This window comes from Mytilus trossulus, chromosome 14 (assembly GCF_036588685.1).
Source record: "Mytilus trossulus isolate FHL-02 chromosome 14, PNRI_Mtr1.1.1.hap1, whole genome shotgun sequence".
Taxonomy (NCBI): Eukaryota; Metazoa; Mollusca; class Bivalvia; order Mytilida; family Mytilidae; genus Mytilus; species Mytilus trossulus.
In genome coordinates, this window is record NC_086386.1 from 24,358,652 (window position 1) to 24,370,208 (window position 11,557).

Genomic DNA, 11,557 nt, shown 5'->3' on the forward strand with positions numbered 1-11,557 from the left:
GAAGTTACTTGTTCTTGTTAGATTTAATAAACTGTTGATTGCAAGATGAGTTTTGTGGTACATATTGATATGTATTATGTATTAGTTTCATAAATTTGGTTGAAAATGGAAATGAAAAATTTAGCAATTTTTCCATTGGTAAAGGAGCATAAGACAATAACAATCAAAACCAAGGAGTTAACAATGAATCATAAAACCCAAAAACATTTACATCATCAGTTGAAAATAATAAATTACAAACAACACAAACTCCACTAAAAACCAGGAGTGAAATCAGGTGCTCCAGAAGAGTAAGCAGTTTCCTGTACTATATACAGCACCTGTTGTGTTATTTCTTTGTTCAGTTCAGTAATGATGGAAGGTTATTATACCCCCGCTTTAAAAAAGGGGGGGGTATACTGCTTTACCTCTGTCTGTCGTTCCGTCAGTCCATCCGTCCCATGAATATTTTTCAAGCTTTTGTTAGTAAATATATAATTATACCCCCGCTTTAAAAAAGGAGGGGTATACTGTTTTACCTCTGTCTGTCCTTCCGTCAGTCCGTCAGTCCCATGAATATTTTTCGTCGCATTTTTCTCAGGAACTACAATACAAGGATTTCTGAAATTTGGTTTCAGGGTTTACCTAAGTCAGCTTTACCGTGTGATGCGTTTTCAGATAGATCACTCGACAACTTCCTGTTTACTGTACACTTGTATGGTTTTACACATGATAACCAAGTTGAAAATTTTCGTCACATTTTTCTCAGAAACTACTTTACAAGGATTTCTGAAATTTGGTTTCAGGATTTATATAAGTCAGCTACACTGTGTGATGCGTTTTCAGATTCATCACTTGACAACTTCCTGTTTACCGAACACTTGCATATTTTTACACTATTAATATTATCCACTTGCAGCGGGGGTATCATCAGTGAGCAGTAGCTCGCAGTTTCACTTGTTATGACTGAAAAAGAATATCAAATATGATTTCCTACACATTTTTGTCATAATGGCCATTCAGCTCATGATGGGGACTGTAAAATTTCTTGAGTGATGACTTTAATTTGATTGATTCCATATCCCTGTCTTAACAACTTTTGAGAAAGCAGTATTCCTCGTTCAACATTATCAACCTACTTTGAGCTAGCTCGAGAGTAACATATCAATTGAGACACATATACTCCATATGCTGGTGCCAATGGGATGTTGCTACACAGAAATGGAAAATTGACTATAGGAAAATTAAATTCGATGCGTTTGTCATAACTCTGAAATAATAAGTGACACCACTTAATTTCAAACTTGATCCGTGACTTGTGATATAAATAAGCATTGTGTATAAGTTTCATAACTTTTTGCAATATTTCCTTTTTTGTAGGGGCATTAATAGAATGGAATAAGTGTAAAGTGATGCCACCAACATTCAATCGTTATCTGTGTTTTTGTGGTATATAAGCATTGTGTATAAGTTTCATAGCATTTAGTTGATGCAAACTCAAGTTAGAGAACTTAAACTGATAGGATGGACAAACAAGGATAAAACTTAATGCCCCCTCATCATAAGGCATAAAAATAAACTTGAGGATAGAAAGTGTCTTCATTAAACCCTATCAATGTCATACATTTTTAGTTTATTTGAACTAAGAATGTATGAGTTTTATAATGGTTAAGTGAATATCACAGGTTTGTCCTCTGGTTTATTTTCATGCATTATGATGAGGGGACTTTAAGTTTTAAGTTGATACATACAAGCTCTTTCTCTGATACAAATTGAAAATGTTTATATGATGGTCCCTTTAAGAAGTCCATCTATCATTGTTCTTGATATGGTTGTAGGTTTTGAAAGAAGAGTACAAACGCTGAAATGTCTTTGTAATTTGGTTTTATGTTGAAAGCCCTAAATATAAAGTTCTACAACAAATACAGGTATCACTATAACTTATCATGATCAAAGAAAATGAGGTCAGAAATACACCTTACAATCATTACATACATTGAATATAGTTGACATATTACTTATAGTATACAAAAAACCAACAAAACCATTAAAATTTTAAACCTGCCAGACTGAAATGTACATCATGAAATATTTCCTTACACCAAATATAGCTGACCTATTGCACAAAGTATTTAAAAAATTTGTAAGGGTTCCGCGGAACCCAGTGTCTCGCCTACTTTTGCTGTAAATCGCGGGCTCAACAAAAATGAGGAAACAAATCAATAAAATTTTCCTCTTAATACCATCTTATGATTGTAAGAAGCTTCTGTCTAGGTTTGGTAAAAATCTAGGATAGTTAATAAATCTAATGAATGTTTTGAAAACTTTAACTGCAAACTGTATGTAATGTTAACTTTAAAGAAAATCTAAGTCCATTTAAAAATAAAATACAGAAAAAATAGAGTTATCTTTTTACAAAATTTACTTCTGGATACTATTTTATGATCATAAATAAGCTTCTGTCCAAGTTTGGTACACACCCAGGATAATTTAAGAAAGTTATTAAAATTTTAAAAACTTTAACCACAGAGTGAATGTTATGTTTCCCCGCAGAAAAACTAAGTCCATTTAAAAGTAAAATACAGAAAAAATGGAATTTCTTTTTTACAAAATTTACTTCTGGATACTATCTTATGATCATAAACAAGCTTCTGTCCAAGTTTGGTAGACATCCAGTATAGTTTAAGAAAGTTATTAAAATTTCAAAAACTTTAACCACAGAGTGAATATTTGTTGACGCCGCCGAAGACACCAACGACGGAATGTAGTCTCGCTTAGTCTCGCTTTTTCGACTAAAGTCGAAGGCTCGACAAAAAAGGACCAAACACAAGAACTTAACTATAACCACTGAACCATGCAAATGAGGTCAAGGTTTGATGACACCTACCAGCTGGACATGGCATACCTGTCAACTGACCCATATTCTGCAGGTGTGAAACGAGATTTTCACAATTCTGAGGGATCACCATGGACACCAACCGGGTCATTAAATAATCAGGGAATTCCGAAAATGATCCGTTTTCACCTGGTTTTCTTAGCCTTGTGATTTTACTTTGAAATACTGGCAAAAAAATGAGTCATGCAGGCCTGTAGCCAAGAATTTCCAAAGGGGGGTGGGGGTGGGGGGTTTGTCCGAACCCCCCTTAGCTACGGGTATAACATGTACACATTACAATAATTCCATACATTAAATATATGTAGACCTTTTGCTTATAGTATCTGATATATGAATTTGACCATGAAATCTTATTGTGAAGCTTGTTGACTGATCCATGTAATTAGGCTGGGGTCAGATGAAAAGTGTCAGACAAACATGAAGACCTTGTAAGGAATGCACATACTAAATAAATTTATCCTATTACTCATAATAAGGATGAAATAAACTTTTTTTTCAAGTAGTCACAGAACCATGAAAATGAGGTCAATGACAATGGACATGTGACACAGAAACTTCATAAGATAAGGCATTTAAAAACAAAGTATGAAGCATCCAGGTCTTTAAAACTTTAAAGTATTGATCTAATGCTTCAGCTGCTGCCGGATCACTATCCCTGTATCAGTTATCTGCGACAGAAGTCACAGGCAGGACTTTAAACTGTTCATATTTCTAAATACTTAAATTTTGGCATTACTGTTTGAATGTTGTTTTCATATTATCTGGTTCAATGATAAAATCATGAGCAATAACTGACTTTTCAATTGATGTTAGCAATTTTCAAAATTAACTAGAGGCTCTCAAGAGCCTGTATCGCTCACCTGATTCTACTTGGGTTTTTTGAAATCATACAAAAAAATATAAAATTTGACTAAAAGTAATAACACAACGACATAAGGAAAGGACCATTTAGGCTATGTTTGATTTCATTCAAAAGTCCCTTACTGGAGGCCATCTTGGATAATGGATCGACTACAAAGTAACAACACTTGGTCAGCACCTCATAAGGAACATTCATGCTATGTTTTGTTTTATTCAATTCAGTTGTTCTCTAAAAGAAGTCAATTGTATGCATTTCCCATAGGGTCCTATGTTAAACTAAGTCCCCCTGCTGACTGCCATCTTGGATGTTGAATCAGCTACAAAGTAACAACACTTGGTCAGCACCTCATAAGGAACATTCGTGCCAAGTTTGGTTTCATTCCATTCAGTGGTTCTCTAAAAGAAGTCATTTGTATGCATTTCCCATAGGGTCCTTTGTTAAACTAAGTCCCCCCCTGGCAGCCATCTTGGATAATGGATCGGCTACAAAGTAACAACACTTGGTTAGCACTTCATAAGGAACATTCATGCTATGTTTTGTTTTATTCCATTCAGTGGTTCTCTAAAAGAAGTCATTTGTATGCATTTCCCATAGGGTCCTTTGTTAAACTAAGTCCCCCCCCCTGGCAGCCATCTTGGATAATGGTTCGACTACAAAGTAACAACACTTGGTTAGCACTTCATAAGGAACATTTGTGCCATGTTTGGTTTCATTCCATTCAGTGGTTCTCTAAAAGAAGTCATTTGTATGCATTTCCCATAGGGTCCTATATTAAACTAAGTCCCCCGCTGGCAGCCATCTTGGATAATGGATTGGCTACAAAGTAACAACACTTGGTCAGCACCTCATAAGGAACATTCATGCCATGTTTGATTGCATTCCATTCAGTGGTTCTCTAAAAGAAGTCATTTGTATGCATTTCCCATAGGGTCCTATGTTAAACTGAGTCCCCCGCTGGTGGCCATCTTGGATGATGGATCGGCTACAAAGTAACAACACTTGGTCAGCACCTCATAAGGAACATTCATGCCATGTTTGGTTTCATTTCATTCAGTGGTTCTCTAGAAGAAGATCAAAATGTAAAAAGTTAACGACAAAGACAGACGACGATGGACGTCAAGTGGTGAGAAAAGCTCACTTGGCCCTTCGGGCAAGGTGAGCTAAAAAGGGCATTATGTACTTTAAAACAACAAGTGACTCAGTGCCAAATCTGAACTCTGTCTGCACGTTTTAGTCCCTAGCATTGTGTATGAGTTTCATAAAATATGCATGAGGCAATGATAAGTTATAGTGCAGAAACAAATAATTAACACTTTAAAATGACCAATTTGCCTAGTGGCAGAGGCATAAAAAAGAAAGTGAACTATTTAAAATAAGGAGAAGTGTTTGATTGCAATTTGGATAAATACCAAACAGAGTCATGAGAGTCCAAATGACATGGATTTAAGAAACTGTAGGTCAAGTTTAATTGCTTTATTCTGTGTTATGGACTCCTTTTTGCTAGTCTAAATTTGATTTCATTTTCAGAAATGTGAAGCATAACTGTTTGAAACTTTTGGTACTTGCAAGTACAATTCAAGCTATGAAAGAATTTTATAAAACAATAATTGTAGTTTTGCAGGAATACAATTAATGAGGGAAATAAAATTTTATCTAAGTACTACATCCTAACCAAAGACTCCCTCTACAGAAATCTGATACCATACTCTTACTAACATTAATTCACAAGACAAAACTTTATTTTTCTGATTTTACTGTACTAACATAAAAATATTTTACAAAATATGGAATAGAAATTTTACAAACAATTTACAATGAGGATTCATTTTGTTTTCATCATCTCTTCATTCTAATGTTACATAATTCTGAAAGATAATAATGTTTTATTCAAAGAATGACTGTCTACTCATACTCACACATGTCCCCTCCCCTAGTTTACAATGAGGTGTATTTTTAAACAATCTCATTAAAATTAGTTTTTCCGCACTTGCTCATGGTTGTTTTTATGTCCAATGTGCAACATATAAACAAGTGTGAAGAACTAATTATCCAACATATCTTCTGTTTGCAAAATTTCATATACAACCAGATGCTCCGCAGGGCGTAGCTTTATACGACCGCAGAGGTTGAACCCTGAACGGTTGGGGCAAGTATGGACACAACATTCAAGCTGGATTCCGCTCTAAATTTGGATTGTGATTAAATAGTTGACACAGCATAGGTTTCTGACACAGAATGAATGTATTCAAATGAACTTAAAATTTTTGTATTCTCTTAGAGCAATTCACTATGCTGTTGAATATTAATCCTCTCAAAAAAATGTTTGAAGAAATTTTCTTTTTATTTATGAAATTTCAAATGAGAAAAATTGAACCCAATTTTTTATTCACATCCCCCTTTCCCTTATTCCAAAACTAATTTCAATTAAAATATTCTAATGGAGTTTGCAACAATTACTACTCATTTAAATACATCATAAAATATTAAGATGTAAAAAAACTGCTTGTTATCACTGAATGGTAAAGATTATTTAAATTTATCAGTTGGTAGTAAAAAGTGAATATACATTGTATATAACAAAGATTTAAGTTGATTCTGGACAAAGAAAGATAACTCCAATTAAAAAAAATTCTTGCAGATATTTCTTGCTTACTATACTGGACAAAGAAAAATAACTCTTAAAGGGAAACTTCGCAAAAAAATCAAAAAATCATATTATGTCCATTCTGTATTAAAATGCTCAAATTTATAAATATTAAAGTTTTATTCCGCTAGATAAGAGATCACCATCGATTTTAAATTTTGAGTATCAGTTATTTGCCTTCCGCCCTTTTGTTATCTTGTCCAAATAAAAATCACGATATGTCTATAAACCATAAAGAAACAAAACTACAGTAACCGATGTTGTCGTAATTACGTGTCGATATCTTGTCAATCGCACGGTTGTTTTATCTGACTAACTAACTTGATTCGGAAAATGTTCTTATATTTTTAATAACCATATAGTCTGTTATTTTTAAACTGTTAATATTGGAATTAGTTAAAAAGTCAAAGTTCAAATCATAAATAAGAGTTCCGTGAAAATTGTTTTCGAAAATCTAATTCGTTCATAATTCTTTAAAGTAATATACTTTATTCAAATAAATTAGGATCTTCGCTCCACTGATCACCCGCATGGCTTAAGGTATTACTCCCAAAGGTATTGTGAGGGGTGTAAGGTGACACGACCAGGTATTCAAGCGATTTCCTGTCGGGCCTGCAAGTTCATGCATCGTTTCACTTCTGTAGGTATTGATCAGTGTACACGGCCGATAACTTATAACTTTCCATTTTGAACTATCAGGTGCATGTATAATATACATCTCTGTCTTGCGTGTCCGAAAGTGATATAATATACAAGTCATTACTTAACTCATACGCTTGTTTATAAATAAAATTTCTGGTGTAAAGAATATTATTTATAAAAAAAAAAAAATGATACCAAAAAAAAAAAAAAAAAAATTGAAGATATACAAATATACGTATTTTTTCCAAGGGTTAATTTGGGGAAAATCAGAGACATATAATTGTATTATATGTCTCTGGGACAATGTTATATTTACTCGTTGTCAATAGTAAAGGACATAGTTAGATCATTCCAGAAATGTTGTTTTAAAAAATGTGCGCACTTGTCGACGATTCGTTTATACGCCCGGATAGAAAGTTACGGAACTACAGCGCAATTTAAAATATATACATGTATACATTGAACATAAGAAAGAAACATACATTTTGTGCAAATTGGGGTAAAAGTTTTGTAAATAGACTAGTCCACGTATACCAACAGTATGTAATCATCCAATTCGATAGACTATTGTATACCAAAAGAAGAAGAAGAAGAAGAGGACCAATTTGATTTAAATACAGGTCGATCTATAACTTGCTTTGGTTCATCGAAGTTATGAACATAGTAAAATCACAGATTTATATATCAATTAGATTGTTCTCGAATAAAGAAAGAAATTTGTCATCACCACAACTGTTCCGACATATGCAACTGGACCTACACTAATAATCCCCGAGGGATGTGAATATTTTCTAGGAAAGCTATTGAGTATTAAAGTTTCAAATCATTTTCGGGATTTATTTTCTTTCTTGATATTCAATGACAGCAAATTTAAAGAATAAACTGCTTGTCAGATATTTGTCCGCTTTAGGGGTATTCTTGCCAGTTGAACAGACTTATAATTACATTCAAAAATAGGGAAAGATGACATTAAATTCGATGTCTTTTGTTTTTAAACATCTTTGGTCAAATAGTTATTAAGTATTATACGTTGTGAGACGAAGACTACTTTAATAAGGACGTCCCCGATTATGATTAAATTTGGTTAACGTTTTTCACACTTGATAAAGAATATCTATTCGTAATTTTTCGATTCCATTCCAAGAAGACCTTAAATTTGCTGTCAATGTTTTAAGACTTCTCAAGTACAAAAGTATTTTTTCTTTATTCGTTCATATTATATTCCGCTTCGGTAGAGTTATCTTCAGTGAGTTCCAGTTATTAATTTGTACGTGGCTTTTAAAAAGTCTAAATCTAAGTGTTCTCATTCATTTATTTGCCTAATAAAGACAAATAAAAATACTTTGGTAAAGCTATTTATAATTTCTAAGTTCTCCTTTTTATTAGACATCAATCAAGGACAAAAGGTGTAAATCATCAGTACGTCTAAACACTGCTAAGGACTCCTTAGTGCACTAAGGACTATACAATGCCACTAAGGACTAGAAGGACTACTGTTATACGTATTATTTTTGCATATTCTGTTAAAGGTTGATATTTAATGCATAAATTTCAAATTTTATAGAAAAATAATCATAAATAAAAAAGATATTCAACATTTTCTAGGCACGTGACCATTTTTCTTTGATATACCGAAAATCAATGAACCGATTGACACGTGCCAAATAATATAACAACTGATTAAACAATCATATATTCTTTAATTTAAGAAATTGACAATTGTATCGAAAAGATTAATACTTGATTATCATAATAAAATGTGTTGTTCTTATTTGGTTTGTGAGAATAAAGATATATATTTAAAAGTTAAAATGATTAAAAGGACAAATAATTTTGCTTTTGTTTCATTTATTTCCCGACATAGTTATTTGCCATAGGTTTTAATGTTGATGTGCGCCAACTAATAAGTAAGAGTGTGGTCAGCTTGGTAAAATGTTTATGTAAGAGACATGAAGACAAAATGAATATATATATTTATAACTTTTTTGTTTTTATTCTAATTCCGACAAAGATGCGTTACGAGTGGCTTCACTAAAACATGAGTAAATTCCGAAAAAAAACCTATAAATCATGATTTTTATTTGTCCACTTTCTATTACTGCTTTTTACGTACTACATTTTTGTTTAGTACGAAAAACGATTGAATTGATAAAAAATCATGTGGCGTCCTTGTGATTTATCAAAACCACTAGTTTTCAACCAGTTTGATATCAGTTTACAAAGGCGGTACTTATTAATTTGAAATTGTTTGACATTTGTTTTTTTTTTCTTCTAAAAGTAAAAGAAGTTTAAAATAATCATTTAACGAATTTTAGTCAGATTAGGTTTTATTTCTAATATATGAAAGAGAAATGTTTTTTCAAAATGTTCCACAGTGTTTAGTACATTATTTACGAATAATTTCCTGCATTTGTTAATTTAAAGTTAAAGATATAATGTTGAGAGTGCTTTGTAAAAATTACTCACTGTTGAAGGCCGTATGGGTAACTTAAAGTTATTAATTTCTGTGTCATTTTGTCTCTTGTGAATAGTTGTCTCATCACCAACCCTACCACATCATTTTTTATATTGGTTGCAAAAATTTATTATCGTATTGAACTCGTTTTTGTCCAGAAATATATTGTTCAAACGTGTTCTTCATATGATACTAATAAAATTTGAAAATGAACCATAGCATACTCACAAAAACATGATTTCTGTCTAAATCCGTCTGTTTACTTGTAGCTTGCATTAAATAAGTTTGGTTACATGTAGTAAATATATTTTATCAGATGGATTTTTTTTGTCCCCAAATACATTGCTCAAACGTCTTCATATGTAAATTAAAAAAAAAGGATAAAATTTTGAAAAAGTACCATAGCAAACGCACAAGGGTGGTTGCATGTAGTAAAAAGTTTATTATCTTATTGATTACTTGTTGTCCAGTAATACATTGCTTAACGTCTCCATATAAGAAAATAAATTTTGAAAAGTGCACCACAAGAAACAAAATAATGTGTTTCGGCTCCATACCTGTTCGAACGCATGTCCGTCGTCGCCCGTATTCTGTCATTTATTAATATATGAACATCAAATTAAAAAAACCTTCAATACACTTGAGAAAAAATACTTCTTCATTCTGAAAAAAACACATTAATAGTATTTCAACAACAATTCATTTTTTTACCAATCTTGTCCATTAAACACAACAAATACAATGATTCCCGTGTAATCAGTTATGTAATATGACACGTGTCAAACGGTTCATTGATTTTCGGCACATCAAAGAAATACGGGCACGTGCCTAAATAATGTTGAATATCTTATTCATCTATGATTATTTTTCTACAAAAATTGAAATTTATGCATTAAATATCATTCTCTACCATAATATGAAAAGAAATTGCATGTAACAGCACCCCATCTAGTCCTTAGTGGCATGTTATAAATCCTTAGTGCACTAAGGACTCCTTAGCAGTGTTTAGACGCACCCGTAAATCATTTCAATCGGACATATGAATTAAGTTTCCCTTCTTTAACCAAAAATTGTGTATTTCTTAGTAAATTAACTTATTTGAATTCAAATAAATAATAGCACCAAACATAATTAAATAATTCCACGGCGATCAATTTTTATTTGTCACCAACTTGAATATATATTTTAAATATGTGTATTGGATGCTCCCCTTGTCTTATAATTCACTGATCCGAATAGACATTCACACCTGGCAAGGTGTGCCCGAGAGGCGTGGTTAAATACCGAAGTGCAAATAACAATTTACCTTTCAACAAGCCATCTACGAGTATTGCTACAGAACCGTGAATACACACATCGTATCAACCAAGTCATAGCAGAGATAGTAAAAGGTCAATAAGAGTACACCAACATATTGTCTTTACAGATTATTGTACTTTACTTTGTTCACCTTATCAGTCCGAAAATACATTAATTAAAAATCAATTTATAACTTTTTGTGAACCATTGTCTTCAAAAATAATTCGAATATATACGTTTAACATAGAAAATTTATCTCATGAATATGTACAATTGAACGTATGTGCGTTTTATCTTCTTATTATCGGATGGTTATTAGATAAAGCATAAGTCATCGGCGCGCTTACGATTACGTTAAAATATGATTAAAAACCAAGACTTTTAATGATTGTTTTTTAAATCCCGGCATGCAAAAACCAGGAGAAAACGTCACGACCTACAGGAAGTAGTTAATATTTTTTCATTAAATATTGAATTTCTCCTCTATTACTGCACATATAGCGATAAAACTTTGTGAATATATATATTATGTCATAATGAACATATTTAAACCATAAGTAAAAAATCGTGAATTTTCCATTTAATTAAAAAAAAATTTGCTATTTCACAATATTGTGAAATTAGATATTTCTTGCCATTGCACAATACTGTGCAATCGAAAAGACTTGCTATTGCACAATACTTAATATAATAATTTTAGATCCTGATTTGGACCAACTTGAAAACTGGGCCCATAATCAAAAATCTAAGTACATGTTTAGATTCAGCATATCAAAGAGG